The following is an 11,734-nucleotide window of genomic DNA, read 5'->3' on the forward strand; positions in this document are numbered from 1 at the left end:
CTCATGTCAAGGAGCTGGTCGAACGGGTCGTCCAGCTCATCCGCGATGGAGTGACCGGGATGGATCTGCTGTAGGTCTTTCTCGGTCGACGCATCCAACCCCTTCAGGCGTGCGATCATCCGATGTGGATGTATTCTGGGCTCGAAGATACCACTCGGATCCACCCGGAGGAGGTCAGTGAGGATACCTTGGAGAGCTGGTTGAGAGGAATCACTGGCAACAAAGATAACCCTCGGGGATCCAGGAGGGTGATTCCATTCGACAAGTCGCGTCAGCCGGAGCAGGTATGTTTCTGTAAGTAACTTTCCGACTCTCCATGTGATGTCCCGTTTGCGGTCGACTGAATGTCTTTTGGTTGTTATTTTTTCAGGCCCTCATTAAAATGTACTCGATGCCCAATGGAGAGCAAGGGCAAGACTTGGAAGGCGAGGTGAGCGGCGGCGACAGTGGCGAGTGGACTTCTGATGGTGATGAGGATGGAGAGAGCAAAGATTCAAGCGACGAAGAAGAAGTTGAGTCGCCTCCTCGCAGGGAGAGGCGATCCAAACTTGCCCAAGAACGACCGAGCGTCCGTGAAAAGGCGACTGCTCAAGCTGGTCAATCTTCGAAGCGTCCTCGGATCTCTTCACCAACCCCGACCGAGAAAGCGCCCAAGCACCCCAAAGTTGTGTTGGGGAACGTAGCATAAATTCAAAATTTTCCTACGTGTCACCAAGATCTATCTATGGAGTCATCTAGCAACGAGGGAGGAGTGGATCTACATACCCTTGTAGATCGCGCGCGGAAGCGTTCAAGAGAACGGGGTTGATGGAGTCGTACTCGTCGTGATCCAAATCACCGATGATCCTAGCGCCGAACGGACGGCACCTCCGCGTTCAACACACGTACGGAGCAGCGACGTCTCCTCCTTCTTGATCCAGCAAGGGGAAAGGAGAGGTTGATGGAGATCCAGCAGCACGACGGCGTGGTGGTGGAAGTAGCGGGATACCAACAGGGCTTCGCCAAGCGCTGCGGGAGGAGGGAGATGTGTCATGGGAGGGAGAGGGAGGCGCCAGGGCTCTGGTTTTGCTGCCCTCCCTTCCCCCTACTATATATAGGGCCAAGGGAGAGGGGGGAGGCGCAGCCTTGGCCCTTCCTCCAAGGAAGGGTGCGGCCAGGGGAGGAGTCCCTCCTCCCCAAGGCACCTCGGAGGTGCCTTCCCCCTTTAGGACTCTTCCTTTCCCTCTTCTCTTGGCTCATGGGCCTCTTGGGGCTGGTGTCCTTGGCCCATATAGGCCAAGGCGCACCCCCTACAGCCCATGTGGCCCCCCGGGGCAGGTGGCCCCACCCGGTGGACCCCCGGGACCCTTCCGGTGGTCCCGGTACAATACCGGTGACCCCGAAACTTGTCCCGATGGCCGAAATAGCACTTCCTATATATGATTATTTACCTCTGGACCATTCCGGAACTCCTCGTGACGTCCGCGATCTCATCCGGGACTCCGAACAACTTTCGGGTTACCGCATACTAATATCTCTATAACCCTAGCGTCACCGAACCTTAAGTGTGTAGACCCTACGGGTTCAGGAGACATGCAGACATGACCGAGATGACTCTCCGGTCAATAACCAACCGCGGGATCTGGATACCCATGTTGGCTCCCACATGTTCCACGATGATCTCATCGGATGAACCACGATGTCAAGGACTTAATCAATCCCGTATACAATTCCCTTTGTCTAGCGGTATTGTACTTGCCCGAGATTCGATCGTCGGTATCCGATACCTTGTTCAATCTCGTTACCGGCAAGTCTCTTTACTCGTTCCGCAACACATCATCCTGTGATCAACTCCTTGATCACATTGTGCACATTATGATGATGTCCTACCGAGTGGGCCCAGAGATACCTCTCCGTTTACACGGAGTGACAAATCCCAGTCTCGATTCGTGCCAACCCAACAGACACTTTCGGAGATACCCGTAGTGCACCTTTATAGTCACCCATTTACGTTGTGACGTTTGGCACACCCAAAGCACTCCTACGGTATCCGGGAGTTGCACAATCTCATGGTCTAAGGAAATGATACTTGACATTAGAAAAGCTTTAGCATACGAACTACATGATCTTGTGCTAGGCTTAGGATTGGGTCTTGTCCATCACATCATTCTCCTAATGATGTGACCCCGTTATCAATGACATCCAATGTCCATGGTCAGGAAACCGTAACCATCTATTGATCAACGAGCTAGTCAACTAGAGGCTTACTAGGGACATGGTGTTGTCTATGTATCCACACATGTATCTGAGTTTCCTATCAGTACAATTCTAGCATGGATAATAAACGATTATCATGAACAAGGAAATATAATAATAACTAATTTATTATTGCCTCTAGGGCATATTTCCAACAGTCTCCCACTTGCACTAGAGTCAATAATCCAGTTCACATCGATATGTGATTAACACTCAAGGTCACATCCCCATGTGACTAACACCCAAAGAGTTTACTAGAGTCAATAATCTAGTTCACATTACCATGTGATTAACACTCGATGAGTTCTGGGTTTGAACATGTTATGCTTGTGAGAGATGTTATAGTCAACGGGTCTGAATCTTTCAGATCCGTATGTACTTCGCAAATCTCTATGTCATCTTGTAGATGCAGCTACTACGCTATATTTGGAGCTATTCCAAATAACTGTTCTACTATACAAATCCAGTTTACTACTTAGAACAATCTGGATTAGTGTCAAAGTTTGCATCGGCGTAACCCTTTACGACAAACTCTTTTACCACCTCCATAATCGAGAAAATTCCTTAGTCCACTAGTTACTAAGGATAACTTTGACCGCTGTCCTATGGTCCATTCTTAGATCACTATTGTACCCCTTGACTGACTCATGGCAAGGCACATTTCAGGTGCGGTACACAGCATAGCATACTGTAGATCCTATGTCTTAAGCATAGGGGACGACCTTCGTCCTTTCTCTCTATTCTGCCGTGGTCGAGCTTTAAGTCTTAACTTCATACCTTACAACTCAGGCAAGAACTCCTTCTTTAACTGATCCATCTTGAACACCTTCAAGATCATGTCAAGGTATGTGCTCATTTGAAAGTACCATTAAGCGTTTTGATCTATCCTTATAGATCTTGATGCTCAATGCTCAAGTAGCTTAATCCAGGTTTTCCATTGAAAACACTTTCCAAATAACCCTATATGCTTTCCAGAAATTCTACGTCATTTCTGATCAACAATATGTCAACATATATTTATCAGAAATTCTATAGTGCTCACACTCACTTCTTTGGAAATACAGGTTTCTCATAAACTTTGTATACACCCAAAACTTTGATCATCTTATCAAAGCATACATTCCAACTCCGAGATGCTTACTCAAGTCCTTAGAAGGATTGCTGGAGCTTTGCATACTTATTAGCATCTTTCAGGATTAACAAAACCTTCCGGTTGTATCACATACAACCTTTCCTCAATAATCGTCGAGGAAACAATGGTTTTGACATCCTATCTGCAAGATTTCATAAATAATGCAGTGACTGCTAATATAATTTCAACAGACTCTTAGCATCGCTACGAGTGAGAAAATCTCACCGTAGTCAACTCCTTGAACTTGTCAGAAAACATCTTAACGACAAGTCGAGCTTTCTTAATGGTGTTACCTACCATCATTGTCCGTCTTCCTTTTCAAATCCATCTGCACTCAACAGCCTTACGACCATCGAGTTGTTCTGCCAAAGTCTACACTTTGTTTTCATACATGGATCCTTTCTCGGATTTTATGGCCTCGAGCCATTTATCGGAATCCAGGCCCACCGTCGCTTCTCCATAGCTCGTAGGTTCATTGTTGTCTAGCAACATGACTTCCAAGACAAGATTACGTACCACTCTGAAGTAGTACGCAACCTTGTCATCCCACGAGGTTTGGTAGTGACTTGATCTGAAGTTTCATGATCACTATCATAAGCTTCCACTTCAATTGGTGTAGGTGCCACAGGAACAACTTCCTGTGCCCTGCCACACACTAGTTGAAGAGACGGTTCAATAACCTCATCAAGTCTCCACCATCCTCCCACTCAATTCTTTCGAGAGAAACTTTTCCTCGAGAAAGGACCCGATTTCAGAAACAATCCCTTATTGCTTTTGGATCTGAGACAGGAGGTATACCCAACTGTTTTGGGTGTCCTATGAAGATGCATTTGTCCGCTTTGGGTTCGAGCTTATCAGCCTGAAACTTTTTCACATAAGCGTCGCAGCCCCAAACTTTTAAGAAATGACAGCTTAGGTTTCTCTAAACCATAGTTCATATGGTGTCATCTCATCGGAATTACATGGTGCCCTATTTAAAGTGAATGTGGTTGTCTCTAAGGCCTAACCCATAAACTATCGTGATAATTCGATAAGAGACATCATGGTATGCATCATATCCAATAGGGTGCAGTTATGATGTTCGGACACACCATCACACTATGGTGTTCCAGGCTGTATTAGTTGTGAAACAATTTCCACTATGTCTTAATTCTGTGCCAAACTCGTAATTCAGATATTCATCTCTATGATCATATCATAGATATTTTTTCCTCTTGTCACGACGATCTTTCAACTTCACCCTGAAATTACTTGAACCTTTCAATAATTCAGACTCGTGATTCATCAAGTAAATATACTCAACATCTACTCAAATCATCTGTGAAGTAAGAACATAACGATATCCACTACATGCCTCAGCACTCATTGGATTGCACACATCAAAATGTATTACTTCCAACAAGTTGCTTTCTAGTTCCATTTTACTGAAAACGAGGCTTTCAGTCATCTTGCACATGTGGTATGATTTGCATGTCTCAAGTGATTCAAAATCAAGTGAGTCCAAACGATCAGAGTTTCTTCATGCATATCTACCAACAAACATGGTTCGCATGTCTCAATCCTTTCAAAAATGAGTGAGTCCAAAGATCCATCAACATGGAGCTTCTTCATGCGTTTTATACCGATATGACTTAAGTGGCAGTGCACAAGTAGGTGGTACTATCATTACTATCTTATATCTTTTGGCATGAACATGTGCATCACTATGATCGAGATTCAATAAACCATTCATTTTAGGTGTAAGACCATTGAAGGTATTATTCAAATAAATAGAGTAACCATTACTCTCTCCTTAAATGAATAACCGTATTGCGATAGACATAATCCAATCATGTCTATGCTCAACGCAAACACCAATCTCGATGGTAGAGGGAGCGTATGATATTTGATCAACCTTGGAAATACTTCCAACACATATCGTCATCTCACCTTTAGCTAGTCCCCGTTTATTCCATAGCTTTTATTTCGAGTTACTAACACTTAGCAACCGAACCGGTATCTAATACCCTGGTGCTACTAGGAGTACTAGTAAAGTACACATCAACACAATGTATATCCAATATACTCCTATCGACCTTGCCAGCCTTCTCATCTACCAAGTATCTAGGGTAATTCTGCTCCAGTGGCTGTTCCCCTTATTACAGAAGCACTTAGTCTCGGGTTTGGGTTCAACCTTGGGTTTCTTCACTAGAGCAGCAGCTGATTTGCCGTTTCATGAAGCATCCCTTTTTTTTGCCCTTGCCCTTCTTGAAACTAGTGGTTTCACCAACCATCAACAATTGATGCTCCTTCTTGATCTCTACTTTTGTGGTGTCAAACATCGCGAATATCTCAAGGATCATCATATATGTCCCTGATATATTATAGTTCATCACGAAGCTCAAGCAGCTTGGTGGTAATGACTTCGGAGAACCATCACTATTTCATCTGGAAGATCAACTCCCACTCGATTCAAGCGATTGTTGTACTCAGACAATCTGAGCACAAGTTCAACAATTGAGCTTTTCTCCCTTAGTTTGCAGGCTAAGAAAATCGTCGGAGGTCTTATACCTCTTGACGTGGGCACGAGCCTGAAATCCCAATTTCAGCCCTCGAAACATCTCATATGTTTCGCGACGTTTCAAAACGTCTTCGGTGCCTCAACTCTAAGCCGTTTAACTGAACTATCACGTAGTGATCAAAATGTGTATGTCAGATGTTCGCAACATCCACAGACAACGTTCGAGGTTCAGCACACTGAGCGGTGCATTAAGGACATAAGCCTTCTATGAAGCAATGAGGACAATCCTCAGTTTACGGACCTAGTCCGCATAATTGCTACTATCAACTTTCAACTAAATTTTCTCTAGGAACATAACTAAACAGTAGAACTGAAGCGCGAGCTACGACATGATTTGCGAAGACCTTTTGACTATGTTCAGGATAATTAAGTTCATCTTATGAACTCCCACTCAGATAGACATCCCTCTAGTCATCTAAGTGATTACATGATCCGAGTCAACTAGGCCGTGTCCGATCATCACGTGAGACGGACTAGTCAACATCGGTGAACATCTTCATGTTGATTGTATCTACCATACGACTCATGCTTGACCTTTCGGTCTCTTGTGTTCCGAGGCCATGTCTGTACATGCTAGGCTCGTCAAGTCAACCTAAGTGTTTTGCGTGTGTAAATCTGTCTTACACCCGTTGTATGTGAACGTAAGAATCTATCACACCCGATCATCACGTGGTGCTTCGAAACGACAAACTTTCACAACGGTGCACAGTTAGGGGGAACACTTTCTTGAAATTTTAATGAGGGATCATCTTATTTACTACCGTCGTTCTAAGCAAACAAGATGCATAAACATGATAAACATCACATGCAATCAAATAGTGACACGATATGGCCAATAACACTTTGCTCCTTTTGATCTCCATCTTCGAGGCTCCATGATCATCATCGTCACCGGCATGACACCATGATCTCCATCATCATGATCTCCATCATCGTGTCTCCATGAAGTTGTCTCGTCAACTATTACTTCTACTACTACAGCTAACGGTTAGCAATAAAGTAAAGTAATTACATGACGTTTATGTTGACACACAGGTCATAAATAAATTAAGACAACTCCTATGGCTCCTGCCGGTTGTCATACTCATCGACATGCAAGTCGTGATTCCTATTACAAGAACATGATCATCTCATACATCACATATATCATTCATCACATCCTTTTGGCCATATCACATCACATAGCATACCCTGCAAAAACAAGTTAGACGTCCTCTAATTGTTGTTTGCATGTTTTACGTGGCTGCTATGGGTTTCTAGCAAGAACGTTTCTTACCTACGCAAAAACCACAACGTGATATGCCAATTGCTATTTACCCTTCATAAGGACCCTTTTCATCGAATCCGATCCGACTAAAGTGGGAGAGACAGACACCCGCTAGCCACCTTATGCAACTAGTGCATGTCAGTCGGTGGAAGCAGTCTCACGTAAGAGTACGTGTAAGGTCGGTCCAGGCCGCTTCATCCCACAATGCCGCCGAATCAAGATTGGACTAGTAACGGTAAGTATATTGAACAAAATCAACGCCCACAACTACTTTGTGTTCTACTCGTGCATAGAAACTACGCATAGACCTAGCTCATGATGCCACTGTTGGGGAACGTAGCATAAATTCAAAATTTTCCTACGTGTCACCAAGATCTATCTATGGAGTCATCTAGCAACGAGGGAGGAGTGGATCTACATACCCTTGTAGATCGCGCGCGGAAGCGTTCAAGAGAACGGGGTTGATGGAGTCGTACTCGTCGTGATCCAAATCACCGATGATCCTAGCGCCGAACGGACGGCACCTCTGCGTTCAACACACGTACGGAGCAGCAACGTCTCCTCCTTCTTGATCCAGCAAGGGGAAAGGAGAGGTTGATGGAGATCCAGCAGCACGACGGCATGGTGGTGGAAGTAGCGGGATACCAACAGGGCTTCGCCAAGCGCTGCGGGAGGAGGGAGATGTGTCATGGGAGGGAGAGGGAGGCGCCAGGGCTCTGGTTTTGCTGCCCTCCCTTCCCCCTACTATATATAGGGCCAAGGGAGAGGGGGGAGGCGCAGCCTTGGCCCTTCCTCCAAGGAAGGGTGCGGCCAGGGGAGGAGTCCCTCCTCCCCAAGGCACCTCGGAGGTGCCTTCCCCCTTTAGGACTCTTCCTTTCCCTCTTCTCTTGGCGCATGGGCCTCTTGGGGCTGGTGCCCTTGGCCCATATAGGCCAAGGCGCACCCCCTACAGCCCATATGGCCCCCCGGGGCAGGTGGCCCCACCCGGTGGACCCCCGGGACCCTTCCGGTGGTCCCGGTACAATACCGGTGACCCCGAAACTTGTCCCGATGGCCGAAATAGCACTTCCTATATATAATTCTTTACCTCCGGACCATTCCGGAACTCCTCGTGACGTCCGCGATCTCATCCGGGACTCCGAACAACTTTCGGGTTACCGCATACTAATATCTCTATAACCCTAGCGTCACCGAACCTTAAGTGTGTAGACCCTACGGGTTCAGGAGACATGCAGACATGACCGAGATGACTCTCCGGTCAATAACCAACAGCGGGATCTGGATACCCATGTTGGCTCCCACATGTTCCACGATGATCTCATCGGATGAACCACGATGTCAAGGACTTAATCAATCCCGTATACAATTCCCTTTGTCTAGCGGTATTGTACTTGCCCGAGATTCGATCGTCGGTATCCGATACCTTGTTCAATCTCGTTACCGGCAAGTCTCTTTACTCGTTCCGCAACACATCATCCCGTGATCAACTCCTTGATCACATTGTGCACATTATGATGATGTCCTACCGAGTGGGCCCAGAGATACCTCTCCGTTTACACGGAGTGACAAATCCCAGTCTCGATTCGTGCCAACCCAACAGACACTTTCAGAGATACCCGTAGTGCACCTTTATAGTCACCCAGTTACGTTGTGACATTTGGCACACCCAAAGCACTCCTACGGTATCCGGGAGTTGCACAATCTCATGGTCTAAGGAAATGATACTTGACATTAGAAAAACTTTAGCATACGAACTACATGATCTTGTGCTAGGCTTAGGATTGGGTCTTGTCCATCACATCATTCTCCTAATGATGTGATCCCGTTATCAATGACATCCAATGTCCATGGTCAGGAAACCGTAACCATCTATTGATCAACGAGCTAGTCAACTAGAGGCTTACTAGGGACATGGTGTTGTCTATGTATCCACACATGTATCTGAGTTTCCTATCAGTACAATTCTAGCATGGATAATAAACGATTATCATGAACAAGGAAATATAATAATAACTAATTTATTATTGCCTCTAGGGCATATTTCCAACAAGTTGCAGAGCCGAAAATCCGGAAGGCGTTGCCGAAGATTAAGATTGACATCCCCGTCGCTTCTGCGTAAGTGTCTTCCTCTGTATACACTCGACGCTCAGCGCCGTTTGTTTTTCTTGTTTTAACCGGACGAACTTTGGAACTGCCAGCGCTGCCACTTCTAGGACCTCAGCTTACAGGGATGATGATGAGGTGATGGAGGATGCGGTCACGTCAAAACTGGGTATGACTCCTGCCATACTGTCTTTATTTTGGTCGATTCAGCTGCAACGTGTACCATTGGGTGATGTGATTTTGACGATTGAACTTTGCATAGCTCCCAACGTTATTGACCTCCCTGATGATGATGAAGAGCCCAAGAGGCCTTTGACAAGGAAAAATAGGCAGGCTCCTACAAGCGAGGCGCCACAGTCGACGCCAAGGATGGAACCAGTCGTTCAGGACACTGGCGACGCCAATTGGGGTTCTGTTACCTTTGCTGTGCCACTGTCGAGTGCCTTGCCCTCTTCGTCGACTTCTCAGGCTCCCGTCGACCCACCTTCAGTTTTTGCGACCCATCATGTCCCAGAGGACGAAGCGAATGCTGCCAAGGAAGCCATACGTCAGGCGGGCATCATGATGGAGAAGATGAGGATGGTGCGGGACGCCAGTCAGGCTGCCTACGACGCCAGCTCGGCCCTCCAAAGCAATGTTCAGGTTAATTGGTCACTGCTTGTTTTGTTAGGATATGTTATCTGAAGACTCTTTTCCGAAAATCTTTGCATCTGTACACCCACTAGGTGCGTCGATTGAAATTTTTGAACCGGTGGGGGCACGCTGAGTGCACCCACCGGGTGTAGTCCCCGAGACTACGGTGGACTGCTGGCAGTCGACTGTAGTCGTTGTATTTTTTCGAATGTATAAACCAAACTAGTAGTTTGTCTCTTCCACTCGGTCTGGTTGAGTGGGATCAGAACCGGTGGGGGCACGCAAAGTGCACCCACTGGGTGTAGTCCCCGAGACTACGGTGGACTGCTGGCAGTCGACTGTAGTCTGAGTTCTACTTTCTCTCTTTCTGCCTTTTTTTTACTTCCTGGACTCGACTTCGGCGGGCCGATCGAGTGGGATCAGAACCGGTGGGGGCACGCAAAGTGCACCCACTGGGTGTAGTCCCCGAGACTATGGTGGACTGCGGGCAGTCGATTGTAGTCTTAGTATTTATTGCCTTTGTTGTTTTTCACTGTAAAATAATTTCTCCTCTTTGATTGCAGAAATCTTGTGATCTGGGAGCTCGCTTTGCTGATTTGGAGAAACAGCAGATCCAGCTGAACCTTGACTTGGAGCTGGCCAAGACAGAGCTGCAAAAGGCTAAGGATGGTGCCAATGGTAAGACGAGTTTGTCGACTGGTTTGCCTTGGGCTTGAGTACCCTTCTGCTCTTTCTGAATCAAGCACCATTTCTTCGCAGAAAAGCTGAGAGAAGCTCTGGCAAAGAAGGACCAGGATCTGGCTGCTGCCTGAAAGGAAGCTGACGATAGAGTCGCTCTGGCCGAACAGAAGCTGGCTTCGGTCGGCCAGTTGGAAGAAGAGAATACCAGGCTGAAGTCTGCTCTGAATGACTCCAACAAGGAGTGCTCGCACTGGAAGAAGGCGAATCTCGTCCAGGGCGAGAAAATGGAAAGCATTGCTCGCAGGAGGGATGATCTGGAGAGCTATCTGAGAAGTCTTGCCAAGAAGTTGTTCATCAAGCTTGAAGGTGCACATTCTGTTCCGACTGATTTTTTTTTGGTGTTGACTCAGTGTACGAAAATTGACTTATCCTCGGATCATGAATGCAGAGTTTTGCCAGAACTTTGAAGAGGAGACTGGGCGGATCGAACCAGGTTTAGATCCAATCAACTCTCCCGTGAAAGATGAAACTGCCATGAATCTGCTCCGACTGGAATCTCGCATCGATGGTGTCGTGGACTACTTGGCTCGACTGAAGGTCGCCATGTCACGGATCGACCCGGCACTTTGGCCAGAGGCCACACTCCAAAACGATCTTGAGTCTCTAATGACTCGACTTAACGGAATCCCTGACCGAGTGCAGGAGTGGAAGAAGTCTTCTGCTCGGTGTGGCGCTGATGTGGCTCTGTCTTTGGTTCGTGTCCACTGCAAGGAGGTGCGACAAGATAAGCTGGCCGCAATCAAGGTCGCCAACACCCAAAAGCACGACTTCCAAACTTTTATGGAGACTTTCATTGCTGCCGCCACTCGGATTGTCGATGGCGTCGACCTGGACGAGTTCGTCGAGCCTGCCAGCCCTCCTCCTGCGGAGTGAACAAACTTTTATGCCCCACCTTAAATTTGCCTCGGAATGCCGAGTGGTTTTTGTAACCGTTAAACTCTTTCGGGCTGAATGCCTGAGCACTTTGACCTGTGGTCCGGACCCTTTAGGATTTATCTGAACTCGGTTTATCGTTGAATATCTTTATGAATCCCCCGTCGAGTGGAAATAGTTCTTCTTTCGA

This window comes from Triticum urartu, chromosome 2A (genome assembly GCF_056163025.1).
Source record: "Triticum urartu cultivar PI428250 chromosome 2A, HENAU_Tu73, whole genome shotgun sequence".
Classification (NCBI taxonomy): Eukaryota; Viridiplantae; Streptophyta; class Magnoliopsida; order Poales; family Poaceae; genus Triticum; species Triticum urartu.